Source organism: Pleurodeles waltl, chromosome 5 (genome assembly GCF_031143425.1).
Source record: "Pleurodeles waltl isolate 20211129_DDA chromosome 5, aPleWal1.hap1.20221129, whole genome shotgun sequence".
NCBI classification, from domain to species: domain Eukaryota; kingdom Metazoa; phylum Chordata; class Amphibia; order Caudata; family Salamandridae; genus Pleurodeles; species Pleurodeles waltl.
The window spans coordinates 118,786,753-118,803,574 of record NC_090444.1 but is presented as its reverse complement, the minus strand read 5'-3'; the positions used below and the strand labels follow the sequence as shown (position 1 = coordinate 118,803,574).

Below are 16,822 nucleotides of genomic sequence, written 5' to 3'. Positions count from 1 at the left end.
GGTGAGACTCTAGCTGGTGGAGAATCTGTTAAGGTGGGGGAGTAACGTCCGACGGATGACCCGGACGACGACCAAGAGGGCGATCTTCTGTGTCCTGATCGTGACCTAGATCGTCGCTGGGAACGCGACCTGCTGCGAGACGCTGTAACAGAGCGCCCAGGCCTCGTGGTCGGTTGGCGAGAAGCAGAACGAGCCCGTCCTGCCCGCGCTGTCGGTGATGGTGTTCTCGGGAGAGAGGCAGTAGGAGAGTACATCCGTGAATACTGCGAATCCGGGGAGGCCGCTGGTCTGTTAAGGCTCTCCAACCATCTTGGCGACAAATTGATGGGTGAAACATGCCCCGATGATGCCGCTCTCGAATGAGATGAATCACTCCTTATGGAGACCACTGGAGATGGAGCGGCCTTATCTGCTGGCAGAAGTCGATGTTCTAGTCCCTGCGAGACAGGTAAAACCTGTGTCGACGTCGACAGCTGTACTGACGTCGAAGGGAGCGCCACCGGTTGTTCTTGCCTCGACGTTGAGTGCCTCGACGTTGAGTGTCTCGACGTCGAACGGCGATCTCTGGACCTCGACCTGCTCGCCGTCGTGTGCCTCGACGTGGAGTGGTGGGCGGCCGACGGCGGATGTCGCTCTCGCCGCCGTGGCGACTTCGACGTCGTGTCTCTTGACGTCGAGGGGTGCGAGGCCTCCGGCAGCGAACGGGCGCGCCGGTGAGTCGATCGGCGGGCTGCCATCGATGGAGATATGCCCCTGCAATGGCCATGTTCTCTCGATGCCGTATCCTTCGACGTCGGGCGGGTCGCCGTCGACGGCGATCTATGACGGTGAGATGGTGGCAGCGACGACGTCGACGGGGAACAAACAGGTACTTTCCTACTTGCTGACGTCGACCTAGCCATTCTCTCCTGAGAGTGGCTTGTTGGCTGCCTGGGAAGCGAAGAGGATGATGTTTTCTGCCTCTCGTGAAGTCCATGAAGCCTGATCTTTTCTCTGTCCTTCAGAGTCCTCTTTGACATGTTCTTGCAGTGTTTGCGAATGTGTCAGGGCAGTGACTCTGAGGCAGGCATACAATACAAAGAGAGTGTGGATCTGACTGGGCCTTCTTCTTCCCACAGGAAGGGCATTTGACAAAAAGGGAAGGCATTTTTCTGTCAGGAAAAAACTGCCAAACTCAGACAATGATGTTAGATGTCAAGTAAAACAGGAAAAAACGCTGTTTTAAAGTATTTTTCTGAGAGAAACTCAGAAAAACTGAGAGCTCAATGCTCCAGGATCCTCTCAGAAGAAGCCGGAAAAAAGAACTGACCTAACTGTGAACCAACTGTCACCTCTCCTTCACCCCTGAGGCATGGTGGGATACTGGAGGTGCTCAGGGTCTTAAAGGCACGGTGCCAAAGTTTTTATGGTTCTCCTGTGTTAACCTGCATGCAGCCTATTGGCTAAGAATGCTCCATTGTTTTTCAATGTAGTTTTTTTCTCTTTTTCTCTAGTGATTACTACTGCTTATTTCCCTAAGCCCAGTTTTGGAGCTTGGGTAGATATTTATTCTCTATTGTAATTTTATAAAGAACAAAAAAAAAAAAAAAAAATACTTCATAGAAATAAAGCATTTTAGCCTGTTTATGATTATAGCCTGCATTGCTGTTTTACACATGTATATATGAGTTGAGTATGAAAAATATGTCTACTAAAAATGCTATATATATTTTTTTTTGTGCATATTTCATACTTTATATGTGTGTATTTTATATATGCTCCGGGGTCCCCGCACAAGGGCGGGAATATTCAATGTTTATGACTATTGATGAGGATCCCCTGGAAGAGAATGAAGGATTCTTGCTCTGCCCATAGTGTACTGCTGTCCGCAGGGATCACTTGCACTGTCGCTTCTCAAGTGGTACCAGTTTTCCGCCTTATTGAAACTTAAGAAAATATGTTCACTTGTCAAAACAATTTTCTTGGTCAATGCATGCTATGCTCTGTGAGGAAGAACACAAAAGGATGGAGGTTTGGTGATTAGCATGTAGGGAGTTCCTGAAACCCTAAAGATAAAGGATTACGGGTCAGGTTTAGAGTTTGAAAGATGAGTTACTCCACCATGAAAGTGGTGGAATAGCCTATCCATCAAACCCTAGGTATGCCTGCTCTAATATAATATGGGTGAACAGTCATCTTTTTGACAGTGGTGCCCCCAGTGGCTCTGCTGTCGGAATGCTTACTCCCACTGCCCCACAAGTAGGGGTCACGTGAGTAAGGACACCACACCATCTGCCCTATGTAGAGCAAACAGTCTAATGCATTTTTTCAGTCCGTCCTCAACAGGAAAGAAAAACCTGGTTGTGTTGAATAGAAAAAAAGGAAAAAGGAACCGGGCATCATGGAAGCGAACTCTCAGGGTGTATGGGTCATCAGTTTTCTGTTTTCAAATAACAACTCATGCTTTGGGAGTTTGTTTTTTAAACAAACAAAGGTTTGGTGTAGGGCAACCTGAAGATGATGGTGGTGCTTCAAACTTGCAGACCCTTCAGAAGAACTGCTGTGACTCTGAAGGCACAGAGATCTCTGCTGAGCTGGTGATGGTCCCTAAATATGTGGTCTCCTGCCCTCTAGAGTGGTGGACATAATATCCTCTGCCGTCCTGACAGACAGTAAAGACCGCCATACTCTAATTAGAGTCTTTACGATTCTGAAGAGGAAACGGATAGAATGGCAGAGCAAGCTTCTACAGGTCAAAAAGTAAGTAACTGCAGTCCAAAATATTAGACAAAGGTGTAGACATCTATCTATACGTAGGAGTTAAGATTATTCGGGGGAAAGTACCTGCAGAAGCCATCTCAGTGCAACTAGATATGGAGAGATAAATGAAAGCAAAAACAGGCCGTCTGTTTTAGTATCTTATATAAACCGCTTGAACGTTTAATTCTCCATAGACAGATTTATTTTTATTTATTTTTTGTTTATTATGAAAGCCTGGCTGCTGTATCAGACTGTGGAAAAACAGCATTCTATCAGCACGTGAGCGGGGTGTGGTCTCCTACCCCAGAGCCACTGAGGCGCATGGGCTGACCCATCCATGCCAGTGATAGCATTTGTCAGGCTTGTGTGCTGTGTACATAAATGTTGGAATTGTAAACCACAGGATTCGAGTACGGAGCTGACACCGGATCCGTGTAAAAAGAAGCGCTGCAGCACGCATGAAAGAACTTAGAGCCTGCAGACACGGTGGTTGTTTTCTGACTAACTAGGCAAAGGACACTCAAAATCAAATAAGCTAATGTTAAATCGGGCTTGGGACATTAGAACACGCCCCTCAATTCTCGTATCTTCAGTGGCCTTGGTGATAATGCTTGGAACATTAGAGAATGGGCTTTAGAAAACAAAAACATGTTTTGTGACTTTTAATATATAAAGAATACAGGCTGTGCCAAGTCCACCTCCAACAATGCTTTTTCAGAATCTCCCTTGCTAACTATGACTCTTCACTTTGGAAGTCCCACAAGGAGTCGACACATAGCTCAATCATCTACGTGCAGGGCTGCTGAGATATTGTGGGTGACACCACTCTGTATGCTCGACTTCGACCTGGCGGTGAGCAGAAGCGGTATGTGTTGCCAAGAAACACAATATATGTGTAAGGATACTGTCTATAGCAGTGCGCACAAAGCTGACAAATTTTACTACAGTTTGGTTGGCATGTATCACAACATATCGTAGTAGTTGAGAGTTCCTTCACTTCAGTCACAAAGTGCCAAAACCTCTTTCATCCACATAAAGATGCTCAGTCTGGAGAGCCCACGAGTTCAACCACATAGAAAATATGACAGGAGTGACCAAGCAGCGAACATTTAGCTCTCTTACATACAAGCACTTCCGCTTGAGGCTCCTCACCTGGAGGCTCTCAACATTTTACAAAAACAGAGCTTCCTCTGACGAATGAAACACTCTCCAAGCTCCTAACATCACATTAATGATAGTGAGCACAATACTACTTTGCAACAGTGACCCCTCCCCAATTTAGGATTACCATCAGTGATCACCACAATGCACAACGAATCACGAACAGATAGCCTTAACAGCAAGCGCCTTTTGTCACCAAGGAACTAAACAGCAACTCATCATGCATTATTGAAATATCATCCAAGTGTTATTCCCGAACATCAGCATATCACTTTCTAAAAAGACACTCATTCTGTTATCAAACACAAGATATAGATTTTAATTTAGAGTAGGCACACTAAATTACAGCAAAAAAAAAACTTGTAATTTTCTGGAAACCCTCAAATCCTTGCGGCGAAATACTACTGTTCGTATTTACTAAGTAGACGTTGGTCCCCCACACCAAGCTTGTCATTGTTATCAAGTACTCAAAAGTACAACTAACGACATGGAAAATGTATTACCATGGCCATTAGAATCCAAGGATGGGCACCACAAAGCAAAGTCTAATGCCAGGGTTGGCCGCCATTATGGCAGGAATAGTTAACACTATTGAATTGGACTCCAGTATATTAGGATAGCCACGAGATGCTCCCGGTGGTCCCAAATGGCAGCCCCTGCTCCCCCCCACACACACACACACTTCACCAAATTCTGGCCTACGCCGGCACCAGGCTCCACACTTCTTCCCCAGCACCCCCTATCCAACGCTCAAAATACCCAAACCAGGCCTAGTGGTCTTCTTTGCCAGTCCCCTGCTGATGTGCATTGTGTGCCTGACAGTGGAGTCTGCAATGCACCCAATCACCATGCTGCTTTGTCACCTGTAGGTTGAGGGAGACACGAAGATCAGTGAATGATTTACATGAGCTAGTTCTGCTGCTGGTAGGGTGAACCCTGCTCCTCACTACTTGCCTTATCATTGGCTAGGGGTAGCGGCTGATGAGTCGGCTATACAATTAACCCCTCTGTCTACCTCGACTTCCTGTCTTCTTAGGCACACAGAATTCATAATCTAGGCCACTCTCCTGCCAGACTGGTTTAGCGTTTGTCTACCCGTCCGAGGGTAGAATTACTGCCTCCCTTACTATGGTGGTCAAGCCACAGTCAGAGTAAATTGATTAGCACTCTAATTTCCCCTGTCCTGTAGACCATGCCTGGGTTGATATCAGTTACTTGCCCCGTCCAAACACACTAAGGAAAGAGAGAAAACATTCCCACGTCATTCAGAAGCGGAGCAATACACTCTTCTCTCAGCACTACACTGAGACGACACACCCACCTCGGAAAGCAAACAAGTATAGAACACTGAGCGGCTACGGGGAATTATTTTATTTAGATAACCAACACGCACATTTAAAATGTTCACTTCCCATTAAGGCAGATGCCACGAGATCGCTTGTGTTGAAAAATAAAGAAACGCTTTCAAGATTATTATTTTAAAAAAAATGTTATCCGAGACACTGGCCTTTAAATGAAGGGTAGCTGTCCCCACCCCCATTGACCCCTGGGCTTCTGACAACTCTTTTTCGGACCTGGACCTAATCCCATCCCTCTTTCCATGAGGCAGGAGTCTCCCCCCATCTCAGCCCACGCTGGGGCGGTAGGAGCCCTCTACCCTGCCGAGTGGAGATGGCACTCTGGCTACGGCCGAGGTGGGTGTGTCTGCCGCTAGCCGGTTCAGGACCTGCTCGCCCGCGTTTTATCTGAAGAGCCGGCTCCCGAGGGAGGGGTTTCACCCGCATGGGAGGGGGGCGTACCCCTAGAGCCACGATAAAAAGTAAGAATGTCCCCTGTAGCCAGCTCAGCGCCGAGACCGGTGCCAAATATAAGCACGCGCTGCGCCCGGCCCGCCAGCAAGCACACGGTTTACAAGACTGGCGGGAGGGGGCGGTGCAATGCCAGCGCCCACTCCTGCTGCACGCCCCCAGAAAACGTAAAGTAGGGCACCGCAAGAAAACACACACGTACCGAACACCCCCCAGTCCTCAGCGTGCACAATGTGCGTAAACAAGCCGGTGCTCACCACTGCGCGTGCAAAGACCCTCTGGCCCGACGTGTGCAAACCGGCTTCGGCTGGCTCCTGGGGGCTCTACCTGTCAGATAGTGCCGGGCTGTAGCTGTCACGTACTGCACGCACATCCTTTCCATGCGTGCATCCCCAACATTACATGTGCTTCCACGCAATATTAATGCATCAATTAGCATATGTGCGAATAAAGCGCGCAACGATTTGTACAGAAAAAACGTCCCAATCTACGCAGCTGCTCTTGCAATGGAACGCTTCGTCGTTGATCACCGACTGCTTGCAAAACAATCAAGCGCCGGGTACAACAGAACGTGCAAACATAAACAAGCATGCATTCGCAACAGCATTGCAACCCCTCTTTTTTTTGTAATCAACAGTTTACCCGTGCTTTTCTGTAGCCTCCTACCTGCTTTCCCCGGCGCTCGCTCTCCGGTCCGGTAGAATGTAAACACACCCCCGAGCTTGTTTTGAAATTGTTTTTTTCTCCCCCTCACACACCCCCTCTTGGCTCGCGCTCTGTTTCCAGCTCCAAAAGCCTCCCCGTGGAAAGTACACACAGCCTCATGTAGGGCTGCAGCCCAGACCAGGCGTGGATCTCCGATGGAAGCAGCCCTCTGGAATCCTAGACCCCAGCAAGGTGGCATGCATATAATGCAGGTGGGCTCCTTGCTGCACCCCTGCCTCTGCACAGACAGGCTGTGCCCATTGCACCGTGCATGCTTGTGCAAAAGCCGGGCGTCTCTTGCTGAAGCCGGTTCCTAGAGGCGATCCCGTTCCTGGTTTTGCTTCCCTCTGCTAGTGGTAATATATCACTATTCATTGGGCTTCCTTCGTCCCTCCTCCTTCCTCTGGCTGACGCTGCCAGCCCGGTTAAAGCTCCCTCTTTTAGTTGTAAACAAGTTTCCCACATGCCCTGGCCCTTTCCCCGCCCACTGCAGACTGATTGGCTAACGGGCCTCTATTTGCATACACGCCCCCAGCCACACACATTGAACATGCAGCGGCGGTCTTTCTTTTATGTTTATGGCCAACATACAGTGGCCAATACAGACGGCCATGATACAGAGAAGTGATATAAAGCTGTATTTCAAACAAGCAACTACATCACTGCAATTGAATGGCAGTACAATAGAAAGTGGCACATTTTGTTGCACACTCTAGTTTTTTACGCTGCGAAATGACCACTAAGTTTGTGTGCGGTGAAATGGGACACTCTTAAAATGGAGCATCTGAAATATTTTAGGGGCCGAAAAGCAATAATAAAAAATATATGAAGCTAAAACTGTGTGAGCTAAAAGTGGTCATTTTCTGGGTTCAAAACTAGTAGCGTAACATAAACATTATATATTTTTGAACTTGGAATGAATTACCTTGTGAGGCAGAGATCTCGACTTGCAACATGTAAAGCTTGAATAGAGTGTGAAGTCCTGGTTTTACTTTTGCGGCCCTGTTTTTACAGATACAAATGCCGAACTCCAACCCAAAACGCAAAGGAAACAATAGAACTGGACAATATACTCATACCTGCCAACAGGTTGCACTTACCCCAATTCTATGTCAGGACCGGAGGCCATGATTATGCTTCTCTTGCTATGGTTTAATTTTCCAGCAACCAATTAAAACAAAAGTTTTAAACACTACACTTCCCATAAACATAGTAACACCACATGACCAATCACAGAGCCACAGGCCCTATATAACCATAATGAGAGACATAACCCTCCTCTTTCTTTACCTGCCTTGGGGGATTTTTTTGTGTGTGGTTACCTCCCCACTTCTACAATGAAGCTTTAATTGCAATCAGTTTTTCCCTGATTTTGAAGGTTTACGCCATTGTGTCATTTACCATGGCCACATATGATGAAGAATCAGGGGCAGGTCTATACTATGATGACTCTGTGGGGTCTTTCGAACAAGACTTAGTCTATGCACTTGAATCTGTCATACACCACACTGTTAATATAGTTCTGGCTAATGCTATACAGCCCATTAAGCAGCACTTGTTTGATTTTGCAGAGCAGCAGGATGAATCCCTGGCAATCTTTCTAGCGGCAGCAAAGATCCCTCAATCTTGCAGGGCTCTGCAGGCTCCACATCTGATAATCCTCATGTGGCCTATTTTGAACAATTTGTGAAGTCCTTAGCCAAGGACCATGACTGTAGTTCCTCCAATACTGCCCCTAAAGCAAGTACTCAAGAAGATTCAGGGTCTTCTTCTTCCTCCCACAGCCCTGGTCAAGGGGATGCTTCCCCTCCCCGCAAACGCACAAAAAAGTCTTGCCACTCTAAGGTGGCCTTGAATGCTCCTAAGATTCTCACGTTTAAACCGGAGGATGTTATTCATCCTCGGTCATCCTCATGGGCCCCTCCGTACGAGGTGGCGGAATACATTCAGGCCCAAATACGTCACAGGTTTGATAAAGAGGTCAGATCTCGTCTGCGGTCCGAGTGCCCTATACCCAACCTTTCTTCTAAGGTTACCAAAACACCCGAAATTGGCCCTACTCTGGTGACCTATTTAAAAATGTTGTCAAAAGACCCTAAGAAGAGCATAGATCACACATAGCACGGAGGTCAGGACAAGCTTCTCAACATCGCTGGGCCTCTGACAAAGATACTTGAAATTGGTTTTCTCACTCAGGAATCTGGAACTCCTACTGATCCCGAAGTACTTGTGGGTTGGGCCTCTTGGGCCATGTGTTTTCTCGGAAACGTCAATCGCTCCATTTCTAGCAAACTGCGGCGTTCTATTCTTATTAAGATGGACCCGAAGTTGGCCGATCTTGCCACATCTGAGGCAGGTCCCTTGGTGCAGGGACTTCTTCTTGGGGCCCCTTTCCTTAAGAAACTATCTCAATTTGCAGCAACATATGCCAACCTGGACAAAGCACAAGGGTCCTTCAAGAAGGTCCCTCATCCACTTTTTACCAGGGCTGGACGCTTTAAAGAAGGGACTGAGATCATTGTTGAGCAAGCAGATGGTATTGTTGAGATGCATAGCTTGGATGGTAGGTCTTCTATACTCTTCTATTCAACCTATCTTTCCCGGTCCCCTTCACTATCGGGCCCTTAAGCGCCTCAAAATATGTCACCTCCAGAAGGGTCCCAGTTACTCATCCATGATTCCCCTGTTTCCAGAAGCCAGGGCGGAGATTCTTTGGTGGATGAGAGCATATGAATGCCTGGAATGGCACAGTGATCTTTGACTCATCTCCGGGGATCGTGATTGAGTCAGATGCCAGCCGTGGGGTTGGGGAGCCTGCTGTGGCCCGATTTCCACAGAAGGTCGCTGGTCCAGAGCGGAGCCGGACCTGCATATCAATTGCTTGAAACTGTTGGCGAGTTTATTTGCGATCCGCAGGCTCTCCCTAGAGAAGTTGAACTGTTGCACCCTCCTTCGTATGTACAAAATCTCTGCAGTGAGGTATGTCAACCGATTAGGCGGGACAAAGTCTCGCATCCTGGCAGGGATTCCAAAAGATTTCTGGCACTTTTGCCTTCAACATCGGATATCAGTAATAGCAGAATATCTCCAGGGTTGCAACAATTCAGTAGCAGATTCGCAGTCTCGTCACCTTTGAGACTTCACCGATTGGAGATTTCATCCGAAAGTCTTCCAGTTTCTCCATCGCCATTGGGGTCCTTTCTTGATCGACCCCTTTGCATCCCAGCTCAACCGTCCACTGAATCAATTTTTCTATTGGTGTCTGGATCCGGAGGCTCTAGTGATTGGTGTGTTTCTGCAGGATTGGTCTCTGTTCCTGGGCTATGCATTCACTACTTTCATAGTGATCCCCAGGGTTTTGACTCACGCTCATCATCAGAGGGCAGATCTGATTCTAGTGATTCCCCTGTGGAAAGCACAGGCCTGGTTTCCTGTGGTGCTGGAACTAAGTTGGCTCCCCTCCAATCCTTCTGCCACCAAGATGGAGTCTACTTCTAGATCCCTTGGGCCTTCCTCATACTCTAATTCAGTCGGAAGGCCTCTCTCTGGTGGCATGGAAAGTTTAAGGGAGTGATGGAGTCTCCCAGGACTTTTGTGAGAATTTAATGAGTTCATCTCTCAGGCCTGGTCCTCGGGCACTCACAAACGCTACAACTCAGCTTGGAAGCGCTGGTGTAATTGGTGCAATGAACGGGGTGCTGATCCCACTTCAGCAGCTTGCTCTTTGATTTTAATTTTTTTGTTCTCACTAGCTATCTCTGGTATGGCCTATAGATCAGTGAATAGCTATACATCAGCCATTTCTGCAGGTCATTTACCTATTGACAGCAATCCTGTGGGTGAACTCCCCATTGTATGCAAACTCTTGCGGGGCATTCGGTTGAGTCGTCTTGAGTCGTCAGTCTTCTGAGATGCACACGTAGCTGCCTGGCAGATATCCAAGACAGGAACTCTGCGTGCTAACGCAGTGGAAGAAGCAGTCACTTTGGTGGAATGAGCACGCAAGCCCTCAGGGATTTGCTTCTTAGCCAAAGCGTAGCACATCTTGATGTAAAGAAGTACTTATCAAGAGATAGTACATTCTTGCACCGCCTTCCCTTTCTTTGCACCTACATACTCGACTAAGTGTTGATCGTCCACCCGGAAATCTTTAGTACGATTAAGAAAGAACGCCAACGCTCTTTTTGGGTCCAGATGATGGAGTCTCTCCTCCTCAGGGGAAGGATGTGGGGGTGGGTAAAAAGTAGGCAAGGTGATGGACTGGTCTACATGAAAAGGCGTAACACCCTTGGGAAGGAAGGAAGCCTTAGTGCGCAACACCACTTTGTCAGGGTGCACAGACAAGAATGGAGGCTTGGAAGAAAGGGCTTGAAGCTCACTCACTCTGTGAGCAGAAGTGATGACAACAAGAAGGACAGTCAGAAAGTGAGGAGCCGTAAAGAGCACACACATTAAGTAAGTAAGGACAAAATTGAGGTCCCACTGAGGCATGATAAATGGAGTGGGAGGAAATAAATGGGTGAGTCTTTTAAGAAATCTATTCACAATAGGAGATTTAAAGAGTGAGGGCTGATCAGATAGCCTAAGAAAGGCCAAAATGGCAGATAAATACCCTCTAAGGGTGCCCAAAGCAGAGCTCTGCTGGGCCAAAGAAAGAAAGAACAAAAGAACCTCAGAAAGCGGAGCAGAGAGGGGATCAACAGAATTGTTGGTACAACGTTCCACAAATTTATGCCAACGACTGGCGTATACCGTTTTGGTGGAGGGACGCCTGGCTGCCAAGATTACATCACTGACTTGGGGTGGAAGATCAAAAGTCGTCAACTGCTGGTGCTCAATCTCCACACATGAAGGCGGAAATTGGACAGGTTCGGGTGGAGAACCGTTCCCTGTTGCTGCGACAGAAGATCCGCCCGAAGAGGCAGTCTGAGTGGAGGATCAGTGGCCATGCTCAATAGCTCTGGATACTATACTCTCCGTGCCTAGTCCGGAGCCAACAAGATGACTTGGGCCCAGTCGTTCCTGATCTTCTTGAGAACTCTAGCAGAAGTGGTATAGGCGGAAAGGCGCAAAGGAAGCCGGAGTTCCCCTCGAGACTAAAAGCGTCTCCGAGCGAGTGCCGCCTTAAAAACTCCAACGCGCAAAACAGCTGACATTGGGCGTTCTCTGCGGAAGCGAAAAGATCTAAGCAAGGCTCTCCCCAATGCTGAAAGAGACCTAGTGCCACCTCCAGATGGAGACGCCATTCGTGATCGGCTGTGGATCGACAGCGGAGTTCGTCCGCTCTGGCATTGAGAGAGCCCGCCCGATGTTGAACCACCAGGGTAATGCCCTGATGATCCGTCCATGTCCAGAGAGTCCAGGACCCTATTCGGCCCTGTTTGTTGCAGTACCACACGGCGGTAGTATTGTCCGTGAACACTTGCACTACTTTCCCTTTGAGAGATGGAAGAAATGCTTTCAACACAACCCTGATCGCCCAGAGCTCCAGAAGATTGATATGAAGCCCGGACTCCGCCGGAGACCAGAGGCCTCTGATTTCTGCCTCTCCCATGTGGCCGCCCCAACCCAGAAGCAACGCATCTGTCACTATGGATAGATCTGTCTGAGGAAGGGAGAGGGATCTGCTGTGGACCCAATGCGGATTCGAAACCTACCACTGCAGGTCTTTCGCAGTCCCCTCCGAGATCTGGACCATGTTGGAGAGATTTCCCTGATGCTGCGCCCACTGGAACTTCAAGTCCCACTGCAGAGCCCGCATATGCCATCTAGCATGTGTCACTAGCAGGATGCAGGAGGCCCAGCAGCCTCAGAGTCAGTCTCACCAAAACCCAAGACAGAGGCTGAAAGATCGGAATCATAGCCTGAATATCTTGGACTCGCTTTTCAGGAGGATAAGCCCAAAACTGCACTGTGTTCAGAACAGCTCAGATGAAAGGGAGCATCTGAGAGGGAGTCAGGTGTGACTTTGGCACATTGATAGTGAACCACAGCGTGTGCAGAAGGCTCGCCGTAGTCTGAAGGTGGGAGATGCGAGTGCACCTTCAACAGCCAGTCGTCGAGGTAGGGGAAGACTGGGAACCCTAACCTGCGCAGATGAGCTGAAACCACCGCCATCACTTTCGTGAACACCCGAGGGGTGCTGGTGAGGCCGAAGGGGAGCACGGTAAACTGATAGTGCTTGTGACCTACCATAAATCGCAGGTAACGTCTGTGGGCAGGCAGGATGGGCATGTGGAAATAAGCATCCTGCAAGTCCAACACTACCATCCAGTCTCCTGGGTCTAAAGCAGACAGGACCGGAGCCAGGGTGAGCAATTTTAATTCTCCTGCTTGAGGAAGTAGTTGAGGTCCCGAAGGCCTAGGATAGGACGTAAGCCCTTATCCTTTTTTGGCACCAGAAAGTAGCGGGAATAACAACCATAACCTACTTCTGGCACAGGGACTTTCTCTATGGCTCCCCTGGCCAAGAGAGCCGCAACGTCCTGGCGGAGAACTGCCAAATGATCCTCCAGGAGTTGGCTGATTGATGGAGGCATGGCTGGTGGGGCAGATTAGAAAGGGAGGGAATAGCCCTTTCGAACTATCTGCAAAACCCACCTATCCGTAATGATGGATTTCCAGTGGGGCAGGTGATGGCGAATCCTGCTGCCAACTGGATCGGATGGAGGTGATGGACTAGGAGGGTTTGGAGGCCACAGCGGGGGAAGGGGTGGACTGGGCAGACCTCTGGTTCCCTGTCCCAAGCCCACGGGGGATTCCGTGTCCCCGCCCACGCAGCGGCTGAACAGCATGGGTGGCACAGTAGGGGGACGCAACAGGTAGCCCCTTCCGTGGCCATGAAAGGGGCGAAAGGTGAACTGTTAGGGGCGAGGGGCAGTGGAAAGGCCAAGGAACCGAGCTGCAGCCCGGGAGTCCTTGAATCTCTCCAAGGCCGAGTCCGCCTTGTCTCAAAAGAGACGGGAGCCATCAAAGGGCATGTCCATTAGAGACTGTTGGACATCCCCCGAAAAACGAGAAGTATGCAACCAGGTGTGGCGTCTCAAGGCCACCGTCATAGCAACCGATCTGCCCAGAAAGTCAGTCGTGTCCAGCCCACATCGGATCCTGAACTTCGCCGCATCTCTCCCATCGTTGACAGCTTGGGAGGCAATAGCACAGGCCTCCTCCGGTATTTGCGGCAGAACTTGCGCGACCATATCCCACAGAGAGTGGGTATAGCGGCCAAAAAGGCATGCAGTGTTTACAGACAGCAGCTCGAGACTGGAGGAAGAAAACATCTTCTTCCCAAATTGTTCCAGCCTTTTTGATTCCCTATAATGGGGTGCGGAATGGAATGCACCCGAGGAAGAGGAAGCCTGGATGACAAGACACTCAGGCGTGGGGGGTTGGGACAGGAATTTAGGGTAGTTCGGGCAGAACGATGGCAGCATGCGATAGTCCTGTTCACAGGAGCCCCTCTGTTGGGTTTGGACCAAGTACCCAAAAGGTCATCGGTGAGCGCTTCATTGAATGGCAAAAGGGGCCAGGGACCCCTCCAGCCCTTCCTCAAATTCGTACCCATAAGGAAAAGGATCCAAATCCGACCTGGGTTGAGTAGGCCCCATTGAAGACAGAGGCGGCTTTGGCCGATGCCTTTCCGACTCAGAGTCGTCGGGGATAAGGATCGGGTCGGCGTCGATGGGGGGCACAATCGAACTGGTGCCGGGGAACGTCTCAGTGGTACGACCGCTGTTGGTGCGGATCCATGAGCGGATCCGGAGGGGACATCGGTGACCGGAGCCGAAGCTGCTGGTGCGGAACCCGAAGGCCCCTCGTCCGAACCCTTTAGGCCCAAAGGTGCCATATCTGGGTCAGTCTGCCCAAAAATGAGGCGCATAGCCTCCCAAAACTCCTTTAATTGGGCAAGGGTCGCTCCGGCTCGGTAGGAACACACATACAGTCATGCCAACAAAACAACGCCCTCCACATTATGACCCACGAATCACCACGGTGGACATTCAATGACGGTAAACCATTAGTTGTACCCACCAGCGCGGTCAGGATGGCCACCCAAATACAAAACAACACAACATTGGCCAATTCCAAAAACACACACCTGACACTGATACACACCCACAGCACAATAAAACACCCACCCACATTACCCACAACCCTTTATTAACACAAAAAATAGCCAAGAGGTAGCCAGGCAAATCACAGCAACAACTACACACACCACTAACACCCAACCGTCTGTCACACACCCCACCACATTATACAACACCCACTGCACAACACACACCACACAACACCCATGTCCCCACAAAGACACCCCCGTTTCACTGATAAGGAGTTGCGGGTCATGGTGGAGGAAATAGTCACAGTAGAGCCACAGCTGTTAGGAGCACAGGTACAGCAAATCATCATTGCAAGGAAGATGGAGCTATGGCGGAGAATCGTGGACAGGGTGAACACTGTGGGACAGCATCCAAGAACAAGGGACAACATCAGGAAGGGGTGGAACGACCTACGGGGGAAGCTATGTTCCATGGCAACAAGGCACCAGCTCGCTATCCAGAGGACTGGCGGTAGACCCCCACCTCCTCCCTCACATCTGAAAGTGTGGGAGGAGCAAGTCTTGGCAATACTGCATCCTGAGGGACTCCCTGGAGTTGACGGAGCACTGGACACTGGTGACTCAATATTTACTATTTATAACCCCCCATACATGCATGCCATCTCACCCCCCTAACCCTGACTCCCATCACTCCACTTCATCCCACACAGTGCACCTACACATTTGGCTAACCCCAATGCCAAGCCCTGCATGCCATACCAATGCATGTATAGCCCTCCCAGTCCTGCATGTACACCCACCACCAGTGCATGCACAGCATGGAGAACTAACAATCCCACAATACATCACCATACACAAACAAAGGTGGCAGGGCAACAGCAACAATAAAGGGGAAGCTAGGGATGTAGAATATGTCACAGACATAAAGCATAATACAACACTTACATCCCCACAACTGCCCCAGCCAATGTCAGCGGCGAGGAGGTGCCACGACTATCCAGTCCCCCAACAGACTATGGCCCCAGTGATGACATTAACTCAGGACGTCTGGATCTGAATGCACTTCCTGGCCCATCAGGGACCACTGGTCAGTCACTCCCAGTCCACCACAGAGCCTCCCCCTCAGTATCTAACACCACAGCACCCACCCAATGTCCCCACACCTCTGTCACCAGGATGCGTCAATCAGCAGTGTGCCCACCTGTACAGGGACCCGGGTCCACACCTCACAACCAAGACAATCAGGGTCCTGGGTTCAGTGGCAGTGGGCACACCATTCAGGGGACACAGGCACAGGGGGACAGGGACACTCGGAGGACAGCTGTGTGCTAGGGGGAGGAAAGTCCCAGGGAACAACCTGCCCAGGAGGCAATCACTAATGTCCTGGGGGCTTACCAACAATCCCAGGACAAGATGGGCCAGTTTCTTAACATCATGCAGGAGAACCAGCGGCTGCAGGAGGAAAAGATTTGCAGTGCTGGCTGATATGGCCACCATCATGAGAAAATATACAGCACACCAGCGGGCCCCTTCCACAAGCCAGTCAACAGAACAGTCCACCACATCTGCTGCAGCTAGTGGACAGGAGGCCCTGCCACAGGACCCACAGGCCACCAGCACCCCCCGTAGAAGGTGAACCACCCCGCAAACGTTCTCTGGGACCCAGAGACACTTGCCATTACCAAGACAACCGCCAGGAAATGAGACCCTCCTGAATGTCCCCCTTGTGTTCCACTCTGTCACCTTGTCCACTATGAACTGCCATTGCTCCCCTTCCTATGCCCCCCTTGGACACTGGACCTGTGCTACAAACAGACTGTGCCAATACCCTGGATTTGCCTCCACCATCACCCCATTCAATTGCACTATTTCTTCTATACATTTCACTGCAATAAACACCCATAAACACAATTTGAGTGATAGTGCTTTGTGATGAAAATGTGCAATTATGTTCACAGTTACAATTGACCTGAACTTTGTGATAGCATACAAATGATGATCTGTAGCTGTCTGTAGTCATCACACCAGTACACAGTTGTAATAACACCAACATCTGCAACATTAAATAGGTAGGTGACAGTCAGTTGAGATGCAAAGCAAGTGACTGCCATCCTGGTACAGCCACACTGAAAACACAAATAATCAGAGGAATGTTCAGTTCCACTGTCTCACCTGTGTGTCATTGGAAGTACCTCTGTATTACTGATGTTCTGTTTACCACATCCTCATCCCCTGCCTCCTCATCCTCACTGTCCTCAGGGTCCACTGTTGCCACAGGGGTATTTCCAAACTCCTCCTCCTGCAGACAAGGCACATGTTATCTGAGGGCCAGGTTGTGTAACATGCAGCA

General features: G+C 49.5%; 1 protein-coding gene across 4 annotated transcripts in view; it reads right to left on the bottom strand.

Moving 5' to 3' along the window:
• ZNF395 (zinc finger protein 395) overlaps positions 1-6,850 on the bottom strand; it is a 107,944-nt gene extending 101,094 nt beyond the window's left edge. For 2 of the 4 annotated variants that reach the window (XM_069233770.1, XM_069233769.1), the window contains exon 1: positions 6,375-6,850. The gene's annotated coding sequence lies outside the window, so the exon portion shown is untranslated. Of the gene's footprint in view, positions 1-5,965; positions 6,075-6,374 lie in introns of those variants that run through there. The other 2 variants (XM_069233768.1, XM_069233771.1) reach the window with 2 other exon arrangements.
• Positions 6,851-16,822: the final 9,972 nt, after the last annotated feature.